At 45.0% G+C, this 23322-nt stretch overlaps 1 long non-coding RNA gene across 1 annotated transcript in view; it reads right to left on the reverse strand.

Moving 5' to 3' along the window:
* Positions 1–5024: 5024 nt before the first annotated feature.
* LOC150049100 (uncharacterized) overlaps positions 5025–23322 on the reverse strand; it is a 53053-nt gene continuing 34755 nt past the window's right edge. Inside the window, exons 2-3 of the long non-coding RNA XR_016539017.1 lie at positions 12050–12109; positions 5025–5172 (exon numbers count right to left, since the gene is read on the reverse strand). This is a non-coding gene — a long non-coding RNA (uncharacterized LOC150049100). The remainder of the gene's footprint in view (positions 5173–12049; positions 12110–23322) is intronic.

Below are 23322 nucleotides of genomic sequence, written 5' to 3' on the forward strand. Positions count from 1 at the left end.
TTTTTGGGGGGGGGTGGTTGTAAGGGTGTTGTTCTGGCATGCTGCCAACAACAGACAACTTCTTCTGTATGAGCTACTATGACTATCCCTGGTAAGGTACCTGTAGACAGGTGATGTCCCCAGATACAGCCCTTCCCTAGAGCAACAGAGAAGTATAGGAGAGGAGGGGAAGAAAAGAAGGGCCACGGGGGGCCCCCCCGGCAGGGCCACCACCCCAAGCTCACAGCACCATAGAGACTCCGGGAGGACAGAGAGACCACCCCGACAACTTCCCATTGTTCACAGAATTCTGGGCTCCAGATCCTAGCAAGAGAGTGAGGCACGCGCCAGCGCTCGTATACCTAGGATCGTGTAGCTGCGGACTGTGAGTACTGTACAGAGTTAGAAGACCCATTTTCTATCCAGAAAGTCAAGGCCTACCACCGCGGACCCCAGGGCTCAGGAAGAGCAGGGCCCTGCTCTCCAGGGGTCCAGGGCAATGGGGCCCAAAGGACAAGACAAGCGCCTCTCCAGTACCACCCGGAGCTGGCGTGAGCTGAGTGCCCGCAGAAGTGAAGGCCAGGCCACCAGGCCACCTCCTGCTAGACCCGCCTCCATGGCTAAGAAGGTGACCCTGCGCAGGCCCGCCTCCGTGGGTACCACCCACAGGAAGCTTTCTTCCATCAGCTCCCAAGTGGAGAGCTGGACAGCCGAATCACCATCTCCTATTGGGTCCTCCACGAGTCAGGAGGAGACCCAAGAGCGCAGGCCCTCCTCAGTGAACCAGAGGCCGGGGGTGGTGGAGGGCAGAGACCCCCGACCTCTATCTCGTGGGGTCCCTGGCACTGCCGTGGAGGGGAAGCAGTCCAAGACCTCCAGTTCCACCAGCAGTACAGATCACTCCTCCTCTACCGAGGTGGTGGAGTGGAGAGGCCTCCAAAGACCAACGCTCGGGGTTGCGTCCACAACCGAGGACGAGGAGGTGAACCTGGGCCTGATCTCCTCCAGTGCCATCAAGAGGGGCCCTTCCCGTGCTGTCCACCCGCAGAGGACCCAGGGCCGGGTGGCCAGGCCACCCTCCTTCAGGCCTCGGCCCTCCATTGAGCAGGGGACATTGAACGTGACCTTCCCAATTATCATCCAAGCTTTGCAAGCCCCTGTGAGCCCCCCAACGGGAGAGTCCCTCTGCCGACCACCTGCTGGGGGTACCCCTACAGTAAAGGACATCAACCAGGGCCAGGGCCGCACCATCTCGATAACCCCCGCGATCCAGCATCTCCTCCAGGAGCATCTGGGAGGAGATCTCCCCATCCCTAAACTCCTGGCTGCCAGGGCCAGTCTGGCAGCCCAGGACATGACAGAACGCAGGGTCTCCAGCAGTGCCTTCCCCTCACTCAGCCCCCTAAAGCTGGGGGGCCGGGGTGGAGGCCACGCATCCTGGGCCGAGCCTGAAGCCCGGGAAGTTCAGCTTCCCAGGCCTCCATCCTCCCCAGGGCCTTCCTCCACCGTTCATCTTGTGGGAAGCCCCCGGGCAGCAGTCCACACTGCCAGGGCCATTTTCAAACAGGCAGATAGCAAACTGCACCGGCCCACCATGAAGAACACCGACACCCTGCAGCCCTCCCAGAGTGCCCAAACCATCCATGGCTGGCGCATTAAACAAAACGCTGCCTTGGCCAAACTGGCAGCCGAGAAGGCAAAACAACGCAGGAAGGACTTGGCCAAGGCGGGGAACACCTGCCATCTCACAGTCATCGGGGTCAGTTCCTCTGAGAGCAAGCAAGAAGCAGGGGCCCTGCAAGATCTTCCCAAGCCTGATTTCCTTCACCATCGCACCCCTGATCCCTGCCACCACTCTGCCCAGTTCACGTTGAGTGACCTGTATCCATTTCCAGATGGGCACTCACACGCCAGGGGCCATCCTGGCAGCTGTGCAGGACCATCATCCCGACGACCCCAGCTAGAAATGCACCCCAAACCTGAGCCCAGTTTCAGGGCAAAGATTATCCTGGCATTAAAGAGGTCAGGCCAGCAGGAGAGAAAAATCCAAGTTCACCACGCTGACAAATGTTTGTGAAGGGAGCAAGAAAACCCATTGTGGGAACCATCCACAATACAGCTCAGGAGGAGAACCAGAAGACTCATGAAGAGGAAAAGAGGAGACCAAAGGCCCAAGACCTAGCTCCCACCAACAGGAAAGAGCAGGTGGACCATCGACCCCAGACATCATCTCCCAGAAAGACCCAGGGGCAGGAGACGCCAGAGGAAACACCCAGCAAACTAGTGGAAGAAGGAAACTTCCTGAGAGTTCGGGCCACACAAGCTCGCCTGAAAACTGAGATGGAAAACATCCTGAGGATGGAGTGCAGGGCACACAGCCAAATGATTCGCCAAAGGTGTTGCTGGGAAAACAAAGATACCGAACTGTATCCAGTAAAAGCAGAGAGTAGGAGAGCAAGAGACCAACAGCCTCAAGAACCAGAACATCACACTGGAGTGTGCTTGAGAGCTAAACTGGAAGGTAAGCAAGAGAATGAACTAGAGAAGCTGAAAGAATATGAAAAATCATGGATAACACGGAGACAGTTTCTCAAAGACTGGTGTTTACAGGACAGATGGGATCACCTGAGTTTATCCACAAGGAGGTGCCCAAGACAAAGGGTACAGGCAGCGAAATGAACCACCTAAGGGACCTAAGCGCAAAGTCTTTCCTAAACAAATTGGAGGAGACACAAGAACTTTGAGAATATATGAGGACGTTTTGGCTTGTAGATCATTGAGTCCGCACATTCCTCTGTCATGAATGCACAAATCATTTTGGATTCATGACAGATCGAGGCTTGACCATTTATGAGACTCGGAAGCCGTGCTGGGTGTGGGTGCCAAAGTTTCAGTAATGTTTCCATGTGGGAAAGAGTGATCAACTTTGTTTTTCCAAAACTGAGTCATAGCAAATTTCAAATATGAGTAAATAAATGGTCCCTTTTATTTACCTAAAGTGAATTTATTTAAAATTATACTAAAAATGAATACTTCACTGTGGCTGGAGGGTCTGGCTTTACACTTTTTGAAAACCATCTTTTTTCTGTTTTTTTTTTCCACAAGAATATTTATACTTTTCAAGAATACAATGCAAATTTTTTTTTAATTTTTAAAGTTTGTATGAAAATGACATTATGAATATTTGCAGTGAAAATAGAATGCTACTTCGATATGTGTTCAGTCACCATTTGTTAAATGTGCTTTATGGTTTGAAAAAATATAAACAATGAACTTTACAAATAGCTTTGAAAAGTATCTGTTATTGTATCATGCATAGTGAATGCATGTAAAATAGGATGATATGAATCTCTTTTAATATGCTTACAGCATTAACATTTCTACTATGCAACTACTGTGCTATATTTTTGTGAAACTGTAAACCATGCAAAATTTCAAAAGTAATTATTACTTACATACATACAAAATTACTTCAGGTAAAATTGAATTACAGTCTAATCCTCAGTGTAAGCTTAAATGCTTTGTGAAATGTGGATGCTGATTTTAAAAACATATTAATATTCATAATTTAAAACCTACTTGTGTGGCCAAGAGTGTGGCCTAGCATGCATGAAGCCCTGGGTTCTATTCCTCAGTACCACAGACACAACAAAAGCTGGAAGTGGTACTGTGGCTTAAGTGGTAGAGCACTAGCCTTGAAAAAGCCCAAGGACAGTGCCCAGGCCCTGAGTTCAAGCCCCAGGACTAGGAAAAATAAAAATAAAAAATAAAATCTACTTGTGATTATAAGTTTCAAACAAAAAAAGTTTGCCTTAGTATGACAATGAATGCATGGCCTATACGAGATAACACGTAGGAGGGATGGGATATGGGCTGAGGAGAGACTGCAGATCAAGTAAGTATGAGTGAATAACTTTCACAAAGCACACACAGAAGTTGGCTCACAAGGGCATGTGATGGGATGTATTGAAGTATTTCAATGCTAGGACAAATATCTGAGAAAACAGCTTAAGGAAGGTAGCTTGATCTGGCTTTGAATTTTAGTCAACTATGGTGGGGTAGGAAAACAGAGAAGAGGAAAGAAAAGAGAAAGGGGGAAAGAGAGAATAACAAAAACAAGGAAAGGGGCCAGGAGTTTGTCCTAGTGGTAGAGTGCTTGCCTAGCGTGCACAAAAGCTAGAAAAGAAAAAAAAAAAAAAAAGCTGGAAATGGTGCTATGGCTCAAGTGGTAGAGTGCTTCCCTTAATAAAGATCAAGGACAGTGCTCAGGCCGAGTTCAATCTCCAGGACTGGCATAAAACAACAACAAAACAGAGAGAGAGAGAGAGAGAGAGAGAGAGAGAGAGAGAGAGAGAGAGAGAGAGAGAGTGGGGGGGGGGGGAGGGGGAAAGAGGGAGGGAGGAAGGGAGGGAGAGAGAGAGAAAGAGAGAGAGAAGAAAGAGGAAGAGAGAAGAGAGAAGAGAAGGGAGCAAATATATACAAGAGAGAGGGAGAGGAGATAAGAGAAAGAGGATCACAAGAACATTTTTCTTTTTTGTTGTTGTTGGTAGTGGTCATGGGACTTGAACTCGGGGCCTGTGCAGTGTTCCTGAGCTCTTTTGCTCAAGGCTAGCACTCTACCACTTTGAGCCCCAGTTCCAGTTTTTGAGAGGCTAGAGATAAGGTTTCACAGGGATTTTTCTGCCCAGACTGACTTTGAACCGCAATATTCAGATCTCAGCCTCTGAGTAGCTAGGATCACAGGCATGAGCCACCATTGTCTGACTAAGAGTATTTTTCTTATTTATTTTTCCCCTTTGATTTCACCCAGGCCCCAATCTATGGGATGGAGCACCCCCATTTGGGACATATCTTCTCAGCATAGTCGCTCCTCATTCAGAATGTCTTCATAGACATTCCCAGAAATGTACTTTCCTCACTTCTCAACTCAACCAACCTACCAACCTGACCAGAGTAACCATCACAATTCACCCCTTGCCAACTATGCACTGAACACTTTTCATGTAGCCTTAGGAGCCATTTCATGCCCCCACCCCCATTTCCCAATGAAGTCTCACATGCATTTCAATGAAAAAATCTATTCCATTCATTTCAAGAGTCCCAAAGTCATATGCTTCTAGCATTGCTGGAACTGCTACAGTTCAAGCCTAAAGTTTCTTCTGAAATTCAAAGCAGGCTCCTAGTTAAGAGGTTCTGTAGAAACAAAAAGTAAAAATTATGTATTACAACATACAAATATCCATAGTAAAAAAGTGACCATTTTGAAGGAAGAATAGTGACCTAGAAAGAACTCAGCAGGGCAAATACTAAATACAAAAGCCTCATGACCATATCCAGGGCATGCGGTGTGTGACATAAGTTCTGGAGGGCTGGGACACACTGTTCCCTCAGACTTGCCTGCTGTAGCCTATGAGGTCTCTGTGGTCTTTCCCTTCAGTTTGTGCCACTCAATGCCTATGGCTCTCCTTGACAGATATTCCTTATTCTTAGCATCTCTAGCTTCCCAGAGTCCACTGAAACTTCAGCCACCTTTATAGATTCACACATCATGTACTGCAGTGCTGTATGCAGATATTATGATTCTGCCATAATATCTGCTGACATATTTATTTATACAGTAGAATACAATACAAGTTTTGAATGGTTTTGCCTGATATTTTATGCATTTTAAATGAATGAGCTTACAACTATGTAGGGTCAGGCAAGGTGTAAGGGCAATCCCTGCTTCTCTGGAGATAGAGATCAGAAAGATGATAGTTCAAGGCCAGCCAGAAAGTTAGCAAAAGCCCATCCCACCCAATAAGCTAGATATGGTGGTATATGCCTGTCAGCTATGTGCAAAGTATAAATAGAAGGATCAAGGTCTATGCTAAAACAAGCAAACAGGTGAGATCTTATTCCAAAAAAATTAAGGGCTGCAGGTATGGCTCAAGTGGTAAGAGCACCTGCTTAGCAAACTTAAATTCCTGGGTTCAAACTCCTGTTCCAAGGAGGGCAAGTGGACTATGTATGATCAAAATTAAATCTCAATAATGTTGGATATAAAATTATCCTATCAAATGAAACTAGTTGTATGCAAAAACATTTTATATTGTTGGTAGATATCCAGAGTTGGTTTAATAGTATAAAAACCTGCTTTAAATGTATTTGTTTTTGCCAGTCCTGGGGCTTGAACTCAGGGCCTGGGCACTATCCTTAGACTTTCTCAAGACTAGCCTCTACCCCTTGAGCCATAGCACCACTTCCAGCTTTTTCTGTGTATGTGGTACTGAGGAATCCAATCCAGGGCTTCGTGCATGCTAGGCAAGAACTCTATCACTAAGCCATGTTCCCAGCCCCTAAAACATGCTTTAGAAAAACAAACACAAAGCAGATAGTCACTAGCTCTGAGAAAGGAGGGCAGCTCAGCAAAGTACATAGGCTTCAGTTGCATCTGTCATTGCTTTCTAACAAAAACTAAGCAAGCAACATTGGATTGTAATGAAGATGAATGGTAGATTCCTGGAACTCCGTTGAATTATTCTTTGTGCTTTTCTTGGTATTTCAAATATTTCATAATTAAAATAACCTTTACATCTACACAACAATAACCATCATAGAGGTTAAGAGCCAAGAGCCATTAACCATGAATGCTAAAACTAGATTGCTAGGGCTCCAGTGCCATTTCTGCCTCTCATTATAAGAAGCCTCAATTTCCTTATCTATAAATTAGGACTTTTTGTGTTTATCAGCTTCCCATCATTAAAACAAAATAACTTAGGCAATTAGTATGTAATGAGAAATGGTTCATTCAATTCACACTTGCAGATACTCCAGTCTAAGATCAGCTAGCCACATCGCCCTGGAGCCCATGGCAAAACATTGTGAGCCAGGATAGAGAAACAGACAAGACAATGGCCATGATCCCACAACCCCTAGCAAAAGTCAGTTATCTAAAAACCTTCCACCAGTCCCTCTTCCTTTTTTTTTTTTTTTTTTTTTTTTTTGCTGGTCCTGGGCTTTCTCAAGGCTAGAGCTCTGCCACTTGAGCCTCAGCACCATTTCTGGCCTTTTTTCTATGTATGTGATACTGAGGAATTGATCCCCAGTCTTCATGCATGCTAGGCAAGCACTCCACCATTGGGCCAAACTCCTGGCCCCAGTCCCTCTTCCTAAAGGTTCTATAACCTCCCAACAAAAGCACTTTGGGACCAAGGTTTTGAGACATGGGTCTTTGAACATTCAACATCCAACCCATAACAGCTTTCCTTGTGGTATTTCTGTGCCTATATAAATTCAAATGGAAGATTCTAGCTGAGCCTGGTGGTACACATCTGTAAACTCAGCACTTAAGAAGCTAAGACAGAAAAATTGCAAGTACAAAGCCAGCCTGGTAAGACCACAATTTCAGAAACATACTTTAAAAAAAAACCAGTAATTTTAGCATAATGCCAGAAATAAAGCAAGTGCAATGAAAGTGTTGGGCTTTTGGAATTCAATTATTAGACCTTTCCTCAACAGTAATTTATCAACTCTGGACTAGGGAAAATTGGACACACTGTACTGACCTTTAACTTGCTTAACTGTATTGCTTGTTTGTTTGATTCCCTGACTACCCTACTTTTTTTTTTTAACTTATCTGTTTATTTCAAATGTCTGGCAATGGTAGGATTGGAAGAATCTTTCTGGATAACTGAAAAATCAAACCCATGGGTGAGGAAATGAATATCCCTATTTTACCCAGTAAATCTATTTCCTATCCTCCTCTTCTCAAGGCCCCAGAACCCCCACAGACTGGCAACAATCCACTTATTCCTGACTCTGAATGACATTCTTCTTACACAATAAAAGTTCATCTAAAAAAAAAAAGAAGAAGAAGTTCATCTATACAAAAACCTAGGTTAGGAATTGGGGTTGTGGTTCAACATGTTAGAGCAGTAGCCTTGAGCTGAAGAGCTCAGGGATAGTGCTCAGGCCCAGAGTTCAAGCCCCATGACAGACAAAAAAGAAAGAAAAATCAAGCTTAAAACAAAGGAAAATGGTCTGAGGTGCCAGAGGCTCATGCTTGTACCTGTAATCCTAGCTACTAGTACCAGCACAAACATTTTAAAAATAAAACATTTCCTTTTCTTTTTTTTTCTTTCTTTCTTTCTTTCTTTCTTTCTTTCTTTCTTTCTTTTTTTTTTGTTGTTGTTTGTTCGTTGTTGGTAACAGAACTTGAATTCAGGGTCTGGATGCTGTCCCTGAACTGTTTCACTCAAGTCCAGCATTCTACCATTTTGCACCATAGCTGTACTTTCAAATTTCTATGGTAAATTAGAGATAAGAATCTCCACAGACTTCTCTGCCTAGACTGGCTTTGAACCACCATCCTCTGATCTCAGCCTCCTGAGTAGCTAGAGTTCTAGAGGTGTGAGCCACCAGCGCCCAGTCAAGGAAAGCATTTTCAGTGGTGGAATTTCAGATCCTCCTGCTCTCTCCCCTCACTCCTGCTCTATTACTAAAGTGATGGATGAGGCAAGAACAGAATTCTTAGAAAAGGAGTTATATTTCTTAAAAATACAAATCACATTTTCAACCAGTAAAAGAATGTTTTCAATTTACTACAGAAGCTGTTTTGTTAAACCCTATTGTAAATTCTTCCTTAATACTAAAAGTCAAAAATTCTTTTGTTAAGTAAATATTCGGGTCTATCCTTGCCAAAACTTTTGAAATCTTAGCTCTAATTATGCTAATGTTTTCTGGGTTTATATGCTGAATGTCTAGAGCTTAATTGTTAATGGGAAAAATAAAAGAAGCCACTATCCTTTTGCCAAGAGGGGAGGAGGAGGTGGGCTAGAGGAGCTAGGCTTTGTAGGACAGGGTGGCGAGACTGAAGGAGAAGAACTGCACTCTTGTCTCTCACCAGTGAAAACAGGACCTGTCAGTAGAGCCAGCCTGAACAAAGATATAGAGATCTATCCCATTTCATGACTCCATAGGCCAATGCCCAGTGATTCCTGATGCTCTTGGAATAACCATGGGAAACAGCCCTGCAGTTATGATTATCACCAGAGGACCAGAGCTGCTGGTACAAGCTAAGAGCCCATGTGTAGAACTTTAGGGTAAGCTGTTCCATTGGTTCACACCATTTGACTGCATTTCCTGGGATCCTCAGCAATAGCATAGGATAATAGGGCCTGCCTCAGCCAGGTTGCAGGTGGCTCATGCTTGTCATTCTAGCTACTCAGAAGAAAGAAGAGTCTGTAACTCTTACCTCGGATTAACCACCAAAAAGCCAGAGGTTAGATCTGTGGCTGGTAGAGCACCATCCTTGAGTAAAAAAAGCTAAGGGACAGCACTAGGGCCTTGAGTTCAAGCCCCAAAACCAGAAGAAAATCCAAAATAAAAAAAGTCTATCTCAAAAAGGCTTAATGAAAAAATATATATAAAAGACAACATAACCCCAGCAAAATCCCAAAGACATTCTTCACTGAAATAGAAGATACAATCCAAAGGCTCATATGGAACAAGAAAAGACCTAGAATAGCCAAAACAATTCTAGGCAAAAAGAGCAATGCAGGTGGTATTACAATACCAGACTTCAAACTCTGCTATAGAGCCATAATAACAAAAATAGCACGGTATTGGCATAAAAATAGACCAGAAGATCAATGGAACAGAATAGAAGATCCAGAAATAAGACCACATACCTATTGTCAACTTGCATTTGACAAAGAAGCCAAAGATATACAGTGGAACAAACACAGCCTATTCAATTATTGGTGTTGGCAAAACTGGACAGCCACAGGCAGAAAACTAAAGATTGACCATAGCCTTTTTGCCATGCACAAGCATCAACTCAAAATGAATCAAAGACCTCAATATCAGACCGGAAACCTTGAAACTGCTACACGATAGAGATGGAGAGACACTGGAACTCATAGGCACAGGCAAAAATTTCCTGAACAGAGTCCCAGGGCCACAACAGATTGGAGAGAGACTTGATAAATGGGACTACCTAAAAATAAAACATTTCTGCACAGATAAAAGCATAGCTACTAAAGTAGAAAAACAGCCAACCAATTGGGAAAAGATATTTACCAATAATACATCAGACAAATGCTTAATGTCCACTATCTACAGGGAACTCAAGAAACTAATCTCCTCCCCCCACCCCACCAAACCCAACAAAGCAGTCACTAAATGGGCAAGGGAACTAAAGAGAAACCTATCAAAAGAAGAGGTTAAAATGGCAGAAAAGCATATGAGAAAATGCTCATTCTCCATGGTCATAAAGGAAATGCAAATAAAAACAACCCTAAGATACCACCTTACCCCAATTAGAATGGCCAAGATTCTGAACTCAGATAATGACAGATGCTGGCAGGGTTGTGGAGAAAAAGGAACCCTATTTCACTGCTGGTGGGATTGTAAACAAGTTCAGCCACTCTGGAAAGCAGTGTGGAGGTTCCTTAAAGAACTGAAAATAGACCTTCCCTATGATCCCACCATACCACTCCTGGGCATCTATCCTGAACATCATAACCCAGGATATGATAAGGATACCTGCTCAGCTATGTTCATCTCTGCACTATTCACAATAGCCAAGCGATGGAAACAATCCAGATGCCCTACTGCAGATGAATGGATACAAAAAATGTGGTAGATATATATATGGAATTCTACATAGCCAACAGACAAGATAAAATAATGGCATTCGCAGGGAAGTGGGTGAATCTAGAGCGAATCATGTTGAGTGAGACAAGTCAAGACCAAAAGAACAAAGGGCGCCTGGTATCCTTAATATGTAGCTATTAGATCCAAAGAGTACAAGAGCAAGGACTCAATATTTGTGTACCCGATGCTATGGACATGATATTGGAAATATAAAAACACTACATAGACATAAAATTTATGACTCTATAGATGTAATGTTTTATTACACAGATTAATATGTATCTATGACATATAAACCCTCAACCTAATTTTAATTATATTCTAAAATCTAAGTTCCAGTGATTGTACATAGAGAGTCCCTTCTTGAATACTTGTTTGTTAAACACGTCATTTGAAATATGATGTAAAAATCAAAAATGTTAATAAAAAAGTGTACAAGGATGAAAAGATTACCTAAGTTTCAAAGACAAAATTTGTCACATTTTGCTGAAAAACAATGTCAGAAAATCGATTATATTACATGCAAAACTGTTTAGAGAGCTACAGTAATTTATCTTCCATGACAAATGAAAATAAAACAGCACTTTAAAATAAAAAAAGATAACCTAAAAGATGTTTTTGCTGAGCTCTGTGAATTAACTACAAGTTTTCCAACTTTCGTATCGGTACCCAAGAAGAATAGCTCAGAACCTTGGGTTCCAAAAAAGAGATTCACTTAGCAAGCATCTTGTGCAGAAGGTAAATTACCCCTCAAACAGGCAATGTCTTCTCCTTATCATCTTAAAGAAAACAACCAAAAACTCAGGAGATCCCCTCCTTCCTATTCTGTTCAGTAATAAAGTGGTAACAATTCTCCAGAATTCCACAAAGGATAAAGGCTGAGATAATGGTCAACCAGGCCACACCTATGACTTGAAACTGTTTTGAACTATGTGGACCTTTGTCACCCCCTGTCCCCAATTCTCCCTATTTAACCTGAGGCCAATGTGTGCACCTCTAAAGATGGCTGAGGATTTGTTGAAGACAGTTCTCCGATGGCTGCTATGTAATAAATATCTTTTCTCCTCCCTTCACCATGTCTCTATCTGGTAGATGAGGGAGAGTGGATGCACTGAACATAGGGCTCCTAGGCTTTGAGACTGGGGTCTTAAAACCTAGTTTCAGGGCCAGGAGTTTGGCCTAGTGGTTAAAGTGCTTGCCTAGCATGCATGAAGACCCGGGTTCGATTCCTCGGTACCACATACATAGAAAAAAGCCAGAAGTGGTGCTGAGGCTCAAGTGGTAGAGCTCTAGCCTTGAGAAAGTCCAAGGACAGTGCTCCAGCCCTGAGCTCAAGCCCAGGACTGGCAAAAAAAAAAAAAAAAAAAAAAAAAAACCTAGTTTCACTAATGTTGCAGAAAAGTGCTTAGAAGTTAAGTATGGTGATACATACCTGTAAGTATGAAGTCGGAAGGCTAAGAGGCTGGAAAGGTAAAGACTGTAGCTGCAGAGCCTGTCTTAGAAAACAAATAATGAAATACTTAGAACTGTGTCTAGCACAGAGTAAATACTAGGTAAGTTAAATATTTAACTGAGAGCTAAATAAGGATTATGTTAGATTCCCATGTATTGAATTTATCTGGAACAGGGGCACAAATATCTTACAAGAGCTGAGGATGTAGCTAAGTGGTAGAGCACTTGCCGAGCATGGCCCAGGCCCTAGATTATATCCCTAGCACCACAAACAAAGAACAAAGTTGACATCACATACCCGCAGGTGATTGGGTAGTTTATAATACATATTGTATATATTCCGAGTTTGCTATAGATATGTAGTGGGCTCTCTACATCTATGTGATCCATCTTTTGGAAGAAATGCAGAACATAGACATTTGCATACTTGCACTGAGAGTTCAATGGCTGGAAGTATGGTTCAAGTACTTGTCTAGCAAGCATAGAGACTGAGTTCAATTTCCAGTACTGCTCAAAACAGTGAAGAGAGGGGCTGGGAGTTTGGCCTAGTGGTAGACTGTTTGCCTAGTATGCCAAGACCAGGTTCGATTCCTCAGTACCACATACATAGAAAAAGCTGGAAATGGTGCTGTGACTCAAGTGGTAGAATTCTAGCCTGGAGGGGCCAGGAGTTTGGCCTAGTGGTAGAGTGCTTGCCTAGCATGCACGAAGACCCGGGTTCAATTCCTCAGAACCACATACATAGAAAAAAGCCAGAAGTGGTGCTGAGGCTCAAGTGGTAGAGCTCTAACCTTGAGAAAGTCCAAGGACAGGGCTCATGCCCTGAGCTCAAGCCCAGGACTGGCAAAAAAAAAAAAAAAAAGAAAAAAAAAGAACTTTAGCCTGGAAAAAGCCCAAGGAGAGTGCTCAGGCTCTGAATACAAGCCCCAGAACTGGGGGGGGGGGGTCAGAGGTGGGGGGAGAGGAGGGGAAGGGGGGGAAGAGAGAGAGAAAGACAGAGACAGAGAGAGAGTTACCTAGCACGCATAGAGTCTTGAGTTCAATTCCCAGTACTGCTCAAAACAGAGAAGGCGGAGGCAGAGAGAGGGAGGGAGGGAGAGAGGGAGGGAATGCTCTACTTGGTATATTCATATCAACTGAGTGTTTCAACATTCAGCAAAGGAATTCTCTGTCTCAGGGACTGAGAGACCCCAGAAATAGTACACTAGAGTCTGTTGAGTCTGCCTTGAAATCTCCAAAATAATCTTAGCTCTTCTATGTCAAAGCAACCTTGAATCTAAAATCAGCAGACTAGTTTCAAGGAAGAAGGTAACTAGCAATGTAGTAATGTGGTAACACTTTAGTCATTTGCTAATGAAGTGGATCCCAGGACATGGGGCAGAGGGCCAAACAGATAAGAGGTAGAGACTCAGGACTGCTAAGGCAGAAAGTGGACAAAGTTCGAGAACAACAGTAAAAGGAAAAAAAAAAATTTCAAGTTAAAAAGAATGCTTCAAGCCAGGCTTGGGTGGCTCACACTTGTAATCTTAAACTACTCAGGAGGTTGAGATTTGAGGGTGGTGGTTCTGAGCCAGCCCAGACGGGAAAGTGTGAATGGAGGCACAGAAGGCCGCCATGTCCTTAACACAGTGGACCATGTGCCTCTGGGTGTGCATCATGGTCTGGACTCCCATGCTTCACTCCTTGGTGGGACATCTGGGTGAAAGGCTTATTCCTTCTCTTTCCAGGAAATGACTTTAGGTCCATTGCCATGTGGGTCTAGAGTTGGCATGGGCAGAACTCTTGAATGTTACAGTCAGGGAGGCCTTAGACCAGCTGTGGAGCTCTAGCAGAGACTTGCTGGTACCCAGGGAGGAATCGGAATATCAACTTGAAGTACTGTTAGGCCCAGCCCTTGGGCAGCGTAGAATTCTTACGCGCGCACACGTGTGTGTGTGTGTGTGTGTGTGTGTGTGTGTGTGTGTGTGTGACTTTAACTTGCCACAGCACAGCCATTCTGATCTCAACTCATCCCCACAATTGCAGACAGTTAAGAAGGCAGATGAGTCTCCTGGGTTAATGAACTCTCCTAGGGCTGTTGACAGTTAAGACAGTTAAGACCGGATCAACTAGGATATAGCTCATTGATAGAAGAAAGGTCCCAAGTACTTGAGGCCCTAGATTCCATCCTAAGCATACAAAAATAAAAGGGGGGTGTGGGGCGGAGAGGGAAGAGAAGGAAGGAAGGAACCTGTAATCTTAGCTACTAAGGAGGTTAAGATATAAGGACTGAGGATCAAAGCTAGCCCAGGCAGGCAGAGCGCTGTGGCTCACGCCTATAATCCTAACTACTCTGGAGGCTGAGATCTGAGAATCTTCGGTTCAAAGCCAAGCCTGGGTACTACAAAGCTGAGAGACACTTATCTCCAATTAATCTCTAGAAAATGGGAAGTAAGGCTGTGGCTCAAGGGTAAGGTGGTAGCCTTGAGCTGAACAGGTCAGGGACAGCACCCAGGCCCAGAAGTCAAACCCCATGACCCACAAAAAAAAAAAAAAAGCTAGCCCAGGCAGGAAGACACTCATCTCCAATTAATTGGGGGGAGGGGGGAAAGCTGGAAGTGAAGCTTTGGTTCAAGAGGTAGAGCACCAACATTGAGTGAAATAGCTAAAGGTCAACATTGAGGCCTTAAGTTCAAACCCCATAGTGGCACCAGAAAAAGAAAGAAAAGAGAAAGTTGAGATAAATACTTGGTCATCTGACCCTGCTTTCCATGTCACTCCTTTCTGTCCCCTCTCATTTTTAAGGAATCTCTTCCACAAAAAAAGCAGAAAGTAGGTATTCTAGGCATGCAGCACCAGGACTTGTCCCTATCTTCTTACTAAAACCACAGCCATAAGCAGGAAAAAAAAAAAAAAAGGTAGGGCAGCAGCACACAGATCAGAGCCCCTCCCCTCTGCTTTCCTCCTCCAGCTTGAGCCCCATTCTGGAGTGGGTCCCAGCAAGAACCAAGGCTCACAGCTGTCACACTGGAACACCCAGTGCCTTCTTTTCTGTGGCCTTTGGACACAGCTGGTCCTCTCAATCCCAACTCCAATCCTCCCATCTGCCCAGAATGATGGCAACCCCCGATCTGCTGACACCCGGCATCCACTTCCCATATGGGACCACCTTAGTTCCTCATCCTGTGAAAGGGACTGGCCCAAATGGCACAAATATTGAAGAGCTTCCTGCCAGGACACTGGAAGCCAGAAAGACTAGTCTAGGCCTGGGTGGAACCAGATTCTGAGGGGGACAAAGCAGCTCAGAGCTAGAAGGGGAGGAGCTGGAGATGGCCTGCTAAAGACAGAAGTTTGGAAAGAAGACACCAAAACCAGCCAAGGAGGAGACAGAAGGAAAGAAATGGGTGAACAGAAAGACAAAGAACAGGCAGATACAAAGAGCCAAGAATGCAAATCGTTTGCAGATGCTGCTGAGATGCTCAGCCACGATTGTTGGGAGGTCCTACCACCTTGGGCCTGTGTGAGCCAGTGTGTGAGAATCCCTACTGAATCATCAGCCTGTGCAATAGTCTGTGAGACATCCAAGTTTGTGTGTCACTCCAGGGGTGCACATATGTGTGTGTGTAGGTGTGCAAGCACATGAGGAAAGCCTGTGCCCTAGCCACAGAGGAATGTGAATGGGAGCCAGAGCACTGTCACTGGGGGGAGGGGACGTTGTTTATAGGGCACCAGGCTTCCTTCACACCATACATCACACATCACATTTCTGAACACGTTCCAGAGACAGCCATCTGTCCCCTCCTCTGAAACTCTCCACAGAACAACAGTGCTACATTCTTCAGGCTCACAGGGTTGTTCTCCCAGTCAGACTGAGACCATAGTGGGAATCCGTGTTCCCACCCTGGAGCTGATAAGGGCAAAGAAAGCAGAGGAGAACACCCTAGAGTCCCAGAGCCAGTTCCCAGCAAAGCCAGGTGCAGAGTCAGGTACCCCAACCAACCTGATCACTAATCCCCTTGGCAGCACAGAATGGGTCCTCTCTCCTCCACAGAGACGTGATGACATCACTCCTTCCAACTAAAACCCTCCTGGGTCCTCCCCCATGGTCTTGCTCTAAAAGCCAAAGTGGGTGAATAACCCAAAGGATAAAGTTGGGTCATCTCCAAGTAGACAGTCTGAGAGGTGACTCACAAGAGTCCTTTCCCAGAGCCTTGCTCTGCCCACCCAGTTCAGGGGGAGTCCTGGCAGCCACATTCTTAGTTTAGAGCCCTAGTTCCTTGTAGGGATGTCTTACCACTCAAGCTGCCTGACCTTCCCATTTGACCTTCCTGGTGGCCTTTAACTGCTCAATTTTACTTGCACCCTTGAAAATTAGAAAAAAAAAATTAGTTGACTGAAATAGATTTTTTTTGCCAGTGCCAGGGTCTTGAACTCAGGGCCTGAGCACTGTCCTTGGGCTTTCTTAAGGCTAGAGCTCTACCACTTGAGCCACAGCACCACTTCTGCCTTTTTCCTATGTATGTGGTACCAAGGAATTGAACCTGGGTCTTTGTGCATGCTAGGCAAGCACTCTACCACTAGGCCAAACTCCCAGCCCCCTGAAATTGATTTTTAACAATTTTGAGAAAAGGTCAAGTAGATAATGTGCCTGTTGATATTAACTATTAAAATAAGGTTTGCAAATTGCCTATGCATTTCCATCACCCATTCCATTCATTCATCTCAGATGGTGCCATTTCATCCTCAACTTCAAAGGGATCACTTCAGCCCTAGGATTGATTGTTCTTATTTCATATTAATTAAGTAGTTACTATACCACACCATGGCAGAGGCCACTCAATAGGCACAAACATTGCCTGGCATCCCTGGAGAGCAGAGATTTATTATCTCATTTATCTGGACTTCAAAGGCTTTCACTTGGATAATAACACCTGTCACTGACTATGAGGCAGCAGGGATGTTCAGGGTAGGGGAAGGGAAGGGACAGAGGAACACAGCTCCAGGCCAGTTCTGGAGCCAGGATGTTCTTATTGTATTCTGCCTTCAACAGAGAAAAATTATCCTGGGAGAGACCATTAGGAGATGGGGTTTTTTGTGTCTTCCTCTTGAGAGAAGAAATATGGTATAGTGTCCTTTCTATATGGCCAAATATTCCCTTAAATACACATAAGTATATTTACAAAGGTACTTATATCAGTATTATATGCAATAAAGTGCATAAAGCTCTTTATTTCAGGTAAACTACCTGAAAAATTCATTTCTTGATTGAATAAATAATCTACAGTGCATCCATATAATGGAATATAATGGGCTATAGCTACTTACATTGATCTAGAGTGCTACATTGTTCTTAAGTTAAAAGAAAAGGGGCCAGGAGTTTGGCCTAGTGATAGAGTGCTTGTAGGGTTCAATTCCTCAGTACCACATACGTAGAAAAATTCAGAAGTGGTGCTGTGGCTCAAGTGGTCGAGGGCTAGCCTTGAGAAAGCCCAAGGACAGTGCTCAGGCCCTGAGTTCAAGCCCCAGGACTGGCAAAACAACAGCAATAAATAAATAAAAACAAAAAACAGGCACCGGTGGCTCATTTCTATAGTCCTAGATACTCAAGAGTCTGAGATCTGAGGACATGATTCAAACTCAGCTTGGGTAGGAAAAGTACGTGAGATTCTTATCTCCAATTAACCATCAGAAAACCGGAAGTGCTGCTAGGGCTCAACTTGATAGAGCACTAACCTTGAGCTGAAAAGCTCAGGGATAATGCCCAGGCCCAGAGTTTAAATCCCATGACCAACCAAAAACAGACAAATAAACTATACAAGCACTGGTGGTTTGCTTCTGTAATCTTAACTACTCAAGAGACTAAGATCAAAATTCAAAGCCAGCCGGGGCAGAAAAGACTATGAGTCCCTGTCAGTTGAGTGCTTGCCTAGCATGCACAAAGACCCGGGTTCGATTCCTCGGTACAACATACATAGAAAAAAGCCAGAAGTGGTGCTGAGGCTCAAGTGGTAGAGCTCTAGCCTTGAGAAAGTCCAAAGACAGTGCTCAGGCCCTGAGCTCAAGCCCAGGACTGGCAAAAAAAAAAAAAAAAAAAGAGAGAGAAAATAATCAGAGTAAAAAGGGCTGGAAATGTGGATTGAGTGATAAAGTACCTGTCTAGGAAACATGAGACTCTGAGATCAAATCCATACCACCAAAGCGAGAAAAGTGAGCACTTTATTTTCATCTTTCTCTTAGGGTCTAGCACAAGGCTGGAGATACTTTTAGTTCAAAAGTATTCTGAACTTTTAAAATTGCACACCTTACTCTGCTCTGTCTAGAAAAGAACTGTTTCTCAAGCCAAAGCCCAAAAGTCACAAGCACCACATACACTTATTTTAAACCTGGGAATTTCCTGGAGGCCTGGCATGTGGTACCAGCAATTCAGATTTAGGGATAATTGTTGGGCTCCTCTTCACCCCTGCCCATCCCTAGGACCATCTGTTCAGCAGGACAAGGCTTCCCAAAGGTCAGCCCTCCCCTGGGAACTCTTCCTGGGCAGAAAAAGTGGCTCTGATGACCCTCTCTCAATCAGAGATAAAGCCCTAAGTGTTTACAGTGTCTGCTTTCCATCCCTGGGGGGAGGTGGAGGGGTGGCCTGTACCTCTCTGTGCCTGTGCAGCTTAGTGAATGGCTGGCCCTGTTGGCACCTTGAGGCCCAGGAGCCCAGCTGCTGCCCAGCCCCTCAGGGAGGGAGGGAGGCTGTGGACAGGACACCCACCCCTGAACAAAGCTATCAGCCCATCTCTGTAGGGCGGCAGCCTCGCCCTCACACCTGCCAGGCGGGCCCTTCTCCTCCTTGCTTCACTTCTTTGTCTGCCTAGTTCTGCTCAGCCCACAGGAGACTCTCAGTTCGGGTTTGTGGTTTGTTACCAGCCTATGTGTGTGACAAGCCTGGTATCAGGTCAGCCTCAGTTTTCAGGTCCTTTGAATGACAATAAGGATTGAGGGTGGAGGAGCTGGGAGGTGGGGGGGAGGGGTAGAGCACTTGCCTGCCATGCATGCTCAAGGCCCTGAATTCAATCTCCAGCACAGCAAGAAAAAGAGAAAGAGATAGCTGACAATACAATCTTGTTTGTCTCCTGGTTGTTCCTCAAGCATGAGGATGGTGACAGGAAGCACAAGCAGTGGACAGTGGAGGTTCAGACCTCAGCCTCTGGTGTGTCCGATCTGCATAAGTGACAGACAGGTGATGAAACCTCCCTTAGACTCCTGTGTTCCTTACCAGTGAAAGGGGGTCATAACAAACCACACTTTGAAGATTGAGATAATGCTTATAAGAACTCAGAACTGTGTCTGGTAAGTAATAAAGGCAATTCTGCATCCATTCTGTGGAAGGCACTTGGATTAGAGAGACTCGGAAGACAGTGCTACCAGGGGCTGTGGTGCATACCTGCAATCCCTGCTCTCAGGAAGCTGAGGTGGGTGAAGAATGGCTTTGGGCTCAGCCTGGGTAACAGAGTGAGACCCTGTCTATAAAAACAAATCACAAGCCTGGGCACTGGTGCCTCATGCCTGTAATCCCAGCTACTCAGAAGTCAGTCCAGGCAGGAAGTCCACAAGACTCTAATCTCCACTTAACCACCAAAACCCGGTGGAGCTGTGGTTCAAGTGGTAGTATGCTGGGAGCCGAGTAATGCCATGTCTAATAACTTTCTGCTGAGACAAGACAAGAAAAGAGGCAGGGTGCAAGACTTGATTACCATTGGTTACAGATGTGTTATGGCTTTATCACTCTCTGCTGAGACCTAGAGTGAGGGTATATTAGCTGGGGGGACTTCCTCAGGAGGGGAGTTTTTTGGGGAGAGAGATTCCTGCCTTGACAAACCTGGCACATGTCTTCCCACTGTGTGAGTGGCTCCTGTTCCTTTCTCAATAATCATACCAACCTCTCCTCCTTATCCCTTCTGCCCCCTTCTCCTCCAGGCTGGGGACAGAACCCATGGCTAGTAGTGCACATGTTCTACCACTGAGCTGCATTCCTTGGTCTTCCGTTCTTGACCTGCTATCCCCCTCCCCCACATCCCCAGCTCCTTCCCGGAGTCAGGGTCAGGCCTTCCATGTCCTTTCTGCCTTGGCAAGTGGGTCTCTCACAAGATCATCAACACCTCCAGGGGACTTTGCTAGAAACATAAAATTCTGTGTCCCACCCAGACTTCAGGAACTCTGGGAGTAGGCCATGTGCCATGCTTTCAGATATGATTCAAGTTTAGGAACCACTGGCCTAGAAAACTTCTCTCAGATCATCTTTGGGTGGCTCCTCCTTTAGGGAGGAATTCTTCCTTATGCCTCTCAGAAGAGCACCTGATTTGTGTTGACTTATCCTCTGGTTTGTAAGCAATTAGATGTTCCTTTAAGAGGACAGTTTGGAACATCTACCCCATGGGAGCAGTCCAAAACTGAGGCAATCAGAAGATCTGGAAGAGCCACAGGGAGATTTTCTGCCTAGTGCAGAAAGAGAAAGTAGAAATGGAAGAGATTTGTGGCTGCTTCAATAGAAGCAGCTAAGTCATTTGGGGATGCTTTGCAGCTAGTATAAAAACTGCAATGTTAGAGATGCAATTAACACCTGTGTTTTAATCTCAATAGTAGCTAAGTACAAATTTAAACAGAAGTCCAAATAAACAAACAAAAAATAGCCCCAGGAGAAAGGACAAACAACAATCTAGAAAGATCTAGCAAAAGTAGTCATTGAAACCTAGGATGTTCATGGTGATTAAAAAAAAAAAAATCAAAGTTCTGCCCTGGATGGCTGTTGTCTAAATAATTTGTAAATATATAGACCCTTGCAAGCATGCTGTTGAATCACGATGTTGACTGAGCATCAGCCAGGCAGACACATCCACACTCTCCTGACAAGCAGCAACTTCCTTCCCAGGGAAGCAAAGAACCTAGAAGGAAGGGGAGAGGCTGGATCCACAGGTGCTTTTTATCTGGAGGAATGATGCTGGAAAGCAGTACCAGCCCCTGCATATGGAGAAGGGCCCATGCTGCAACCTCCAGCCTACTTCCAAAGGAATAATGCAATTGTGAAGAGCCGGAGAGCCATAAATAGAACAAAGGGAGAAGAAAAATCAATACACAGGACTGGAGGAGGAAGACTCCTGTGATGTCTGAATCTTGCAGAGGGGAAGGAAGAAGGCAGCCTAAATTGGTGGCACTTCACCCCAAAGGCCCTACCTACTGTGGCCTAGGTTCAGAGATCTGTCCTGAATCATGGTCCCCAAACCACATAGTATGAGATAGAGAGGCCGGAAGGTTAACAAGACTTACTGACATTCATTAGAAATAAAAGCACTGGGATTTTGAGGCCAGGTTCCCCAAACCCTGAATCTCTTTTGATCACTACAACTGTGTAGACAGAGCGTATTTCCCAAATAGGAACTAAAGCAGGCTTGGGAGCAGACTGGACCACTTTACCTGGGCTGATGGAGCTGGCTTGCCAAGCCCATTCTCTTGGGAAATGGCCCCTGGAGAAACTTGACTCCTCCCCTCCTCCCCTGAGCAGTCAGGCTGATGTGTATCTCAAAAGCAATCAGTGAGCCCAGGCAGTGGCCTCCATATGCTTAGAAAAGGGACATCCTTAGCAGACAGTGGCAGGAAATGACAACCTCGGGGCTCCCCATGCTGGAATCTAGTGTCTTTGCTGCTCTTGGTGTGTGGGGTAGGGACTCTCCTTTATTGAGCCACACTCTGAGCCCCTGGGATCCTGGATCACCCTTTTCCCTCTCTCCTTCCCACACTAGATCATTTTTGTTGGAGAATATAAGAGAACTCGATAAATCAAAGTGGTTTCCCCAGCAACAGTGGAAGAAACAGGTTTACTTATGCCAGGTAAATAATGCATGAGCTCAGGCTGAGAAATACAGCAACTAAGTTCATGTTACTAACAGGTTCACTGAACTGACTGGCCAGGCTTCTGAGCCAGAGTCCCAGGGGGTAAGGTTGCAATTCCCCTCTAGCCCCTCCTCTCCTAAGGAATCCTGTCTGCATTCAGGTATTTTTCCCAGGTCTGTAACAGATTTTTTTTCCATGTTTTTGTTTTATTAAGCCTCCTCCTCCTCCTCCTCCTCCTCCTGCTCCTCCTCCTCCTCCTCCTCCTCCTCCTTCTCCTCCTCCTCCTCCTCGTCCTCCTCCTCGTCCTCCTCCTGCTCTTCCTATGTTTTTTCATCTCCATCTTCTTCTTTCCGAGTCTCATTGTGTTATTGTCTCCTCCGTAAATCAAGCAGCCTTGAGAACAGAGGGACTAGGGACCCATTTTCCACATGGCCTCTCCCATCCGTAAAGAAAAGGTGTTGCTGAGGGGTTCTACTTTGCAGAGTCAGGTAACAGAATAGAGACCAGGTACTGGTCTGCCAGAAGACAGTTTGCTTCCAAATACATCAGGTATATCTAACAGGCCAGTCAGGTCCCCAAGCTCCCTGACATAGAATGACTCTGCCAAGAAGAAATGTGAACTGAACCCAAATTGTGAAAGAACAACTTGTGATAAAGACCGTGGGGCTCCTCCCTTGCCCTTGAGAATAACTGATATTCAATCTACATCTTTCTAGTCTCCCTGTAGATGTTTTAACTTGTTCTGATTTGTACCTCCAAAGTTGGGAGTTCTTTTTCTTTTAATACTAAATTATAATCTAGAACCCCCTTTCAAGCTGTGCAGCAGCACTGTTTTCCACAGCCCCTATGCTCCCACCCCAAGGTAAATCACTCATTTTAATGGTTGAAAATTCAGTACAAGGAGAAACTTTAAAACAATAATTGTAAGAAACTGGAAGATCTTGTTGAGGCAAAAAGTAAAGAATCGGTCCTTTCTCCCAAAGCCCTGTAACTCTCTAGGCATCTCAGATGCAATTCCTCACCAGCCCATTCTACTCCAAAGAAATCCCTTCCTTCCTTCCTTCCTTCCTTCCTTCCTTCCTTCCTTCCTTCCTTCTTTCCTTCCTTCCTTCCTTCCCTCCCTCCCTCCCTCCCTTTCTCCCTCCCTCCCTTTCTTCTTTCTGCCAATCCTGGGGCTTAAACTAAGGGCCTGGGCACTGTCCCTGGGCTTTCTCAAGGCTGGCACTCTACCACCGGAGCCAAGTACCATTTCTGTTTTTTTTCTGTGTATGTGGTACTGAGGAATCAAACCCTGGATTTCGTGGATGCTAGGCAAGCACTCTACTACTAGACCACGCTCCTGGCCCCCAAAGAAATCTTTTGTTTCATTTTGTTAGGTGAGGGTTTTTTTGTTCCTTT

Source organism: Megascapheus bottae, chromosome 20 (assembly GCF_031878675.1).
Source record: "Megascapheus bottae isolate mThoBot1 chromosome 20, mThoBot2.hap1, whole genome shotgun sequence".
Lineage (NCBI taxonomy): Eukaryota > Metazoa > Chordata > Mammalia > Rodentia > Geomyidae > Megascapheus > Megascapheus bottae.